Source organism: Belonocnema kinseyi, chromosome 9, assembly GCF_010883055.1.
Source record: "Belonocnema kinseyi isolate 2016_QV_RU_SX_M_011 chromosome 9, B_treatae_v1, whole genome shotgun sequence".
NCBI classification, from domain to species: Eukaryota; Metazoa; Arthropoda; class Insecta; order Hymenoptera; family Cynipidae; genus Belonocnema; species Belonocnema kinseyi.
In genome coordinates, this window is record NC_046665.1 from 123274347 (window position 1) to 123277562 (window position 3216).

Below are 3216 nucleotides of genomic sequence, written 5' to 3' on the forward strand. Positions count from 1 at the left end.
CCTACCCAACAAGAGTGTTGGGTAGGTAGGAGAAGTTGGGTGAAATGAAAGAGGGTAGATAGCAAAGTTATGGGAAATGTGGGTAGAGGAAATAGCGAAAATAAGTCGAAGATTTGTTTTTTAGATTTATAATTAAACCATTTTTTCACAAAATCACAAAAATCCAGTTAAAGACTCGTTTTTTTCAGTATTCAAAATGAATTTTTAAAAATCTTATGCCCTACTTTGCTTACTTTTCTCATTGATTCTTCTTCCTCCCCTCATTTCACCTTACGTTCTTCCTCCTCATTTTCCCTACTACCCCTTCTCCTACTCTCCGTTTTATCATTTCCCCATATTTTCACTACTATTCTTTCCATTATTTCCAGTATTTCCTCTCAGATAATTTCTAGTACCTCTCCTACCCCTACTTCCCATCACTCCACGACCTACCCTCTCTCATTTCACACAACTTCTTCTACTTCCCCTCCCCTCATTTCACTCCTCCTCAATTATTTTTTTAAGAAATCTCATATTCCAAGGTTGAAAATTGATCTTTTTTATCGAAATTTACTTTCTAGATTTACAAGTCATCAATTTTTTTGGAAATTCACATTTTTGTTTAAAAAATTGCATTTTTTAAAGTAAATTAACACTATTTGTTAAAAAAATTGACTTCTTTGTTTAAAAACTCTTTTTTTTCTCTGCTCAAAATTAGTTTCTTTTTTACTTAAAATTTATCTTTTGAGTTAAGACTTAATTTATTTAGAATATTTTTCCGCACTCTCCTTACATCCCTCACTGATCCTATTTCCTTCCCCTCTTTTTCTTTTACGCTCTATCAGCTCATTTTCCCTACTGACCTTTTCCCGCATTTCCTATCACTTCCCCTACTCTCCCTGCTCTCATTTCCCCAAATGTCCCCTACATCTCTTTTCATAATTTTCACTACTTTCTCTCTCCTTACTTCCGTTAAATTCTTTACCCTAATTTTCAATCACTTCACTACCTACAATTTTATTTACAAAATTCGCATTTCTTGGTAGTAAATTAACCCTATTTGTTAAAAAAATTGACCTCTATGGTTGAAAATTTAACGATTCTGTTCAAAAATTCGTTTTTTTCTTAGTTCAAAATTAATTTTTTTACTTTAAATTGATCTTTTTTAGTAAAAACATAATTTTTTTACTAAAATTTTCTCCTTAATAATAAATAATTCATTTACTCGATTAGAAATTTAACTGTTTAGTAAAAAGTAAATTCCTTTCATTGAAAATGAAACTATTGTATTGAAAATAAGTTCTTTTGCTTAAAATTTCAAATATTTTTGCAGAAAATTCACATTTTAGGTTTTTAGCTTCCACTTTTTTGTGAAAACTTTGTTTTTTGATTTAATAATTTGACAATTTGGTTGAAAATTAACTTTTTGTTCAAAAATTGTATTTTTGATAGCAAATGATCCCTCTTGCTTAAAAAAAATTTACCTTCGAAAAAACTATTTTGTAGAAAAATCGTTTTTTTTTTGTTAAAAATTAATCTTTTGGTTAAGCATAAGGGACTGAAAAGTCAAAAATCTAGTCAAAAAGATTTTTTTCCGCAAAAATTAATTTTTTACCTGAAAATGTAGCTATTCTATTTTTTGTTCTGAATTTTTTCTTTGTTAATTAAAAACTTATCAATTTGGCAAAAAAGTGTATAATTTTTTCTAAAATTCGTATGTTTAGATGTAAAATTATTCTTTTTTCTTTAAAAATTATTCTTTCTTAATTAAAAACTCAGCTACTTTTTAATATTCTTCTGTTTGTGTAAAAAACTAATTTAGTTTGCAGACAATTTTTCTAATTGGTTGTTGATTAAACTATTCTGTTAAAATTATTCTTTTTTTATTGAATGTAGCTGTTTTATAATTTGTGTTTTCTTTTGTTGAAAATCAGCTTTTCAACTAAAAATTAAACTACTTTATTTTTTGCTCTAAGCTGGTCTTTTTTATTTGAAAATTCTTCTTTTGGTAGACAAGTGCATTTTTCAAGCGCACTCGTCTCGAGTACTTATTGAATCCGGTAGCACAAATTGCTTCGAATCTTGTCTTGAACCATGTCTCGAATCTTGTCTCGAATCTTATCTCGAACCTTGCCTCGAATCTTTCCTCGAATCTTTTTAATCGCCTTTGTTAAAAATTCATCTTTGCGGATTAAAAATTTAGATATAATGATACAAAAGTTAAAGTTTGATTAAAAGTTGAATTTTCCCGATAGAAATTCAAGTTCTTTGTTAAAGTAATTTGTTGTTGTCGAAAATCCATTTCTCATGACTAAAAATTAATATTTTTACATCATTCAAATTTTCGGATTGAAAATTCAACTTTAGTATCTATACGGAGACGTCTAGACGATATATTCTAGAATGATTATATTTTTTGATTTACTGAAATTCACTTTTTTTATTTTAACTTATCAGATTGGAAATTTAACTGTCTTGCCTGGACGTAGACGTCTAAGTAATCGATTTTGGATTGAACCTATATTTTTTGATAAACAAAAAATTGTTCTGGAATTGAAGAATTTCTTCTCATCCTGAAATGTCGATTTTTTTCTTTATTTCTTCCTGAACAAGCAACCCTTCACTGATGAGTTCCACTCGAGTGACGTTTCTCCTAAAATCAGACACGTCTCAAATCCTGCAAATGGGTAGGACTTATCGAGCCGAATGAGCATTTCGATTCAATCTTCGAAAATGTGGAAATTCTAGGAGTGTCGTTGATTTTTATTGCTCGCAAATGGCGAAGTGTTTCTCACTTTCGTCTTCCTTGAGAGACATCTTATAACGTAAAACACCCTTCCGAGTAACTTTAAATGACTATTTGGCACTGGTCCCAAGATATTCAACACTTTCAAACCTTATCGTTGAAGCTTTTCGATTATAGATAAAATTTCACACATGTTGGCTTAATATTGCTTCTCTGTTGTCAAATCTTTCAAAATTTGGAGATCGTCCAAAATTATTACTGGGGAGAGTTCCTCATAGGGTAAGATTTAGGATGAATCGATCTCTCGTAAAAAGAATTTATATCGAATATTATCTCGAATTTCTACTCGAATCGCATTTTGAATCTAGTCTTGAATGTTGCCTCGAATCTCGTCTCGAGTACTTATTGAACCTGGTAGCACAAATTGTCTCAAATCTGGTCTCGAACCTTGTCTCGAACCTTGCCTCGAACATAGTCTCGAATCTTGTCTT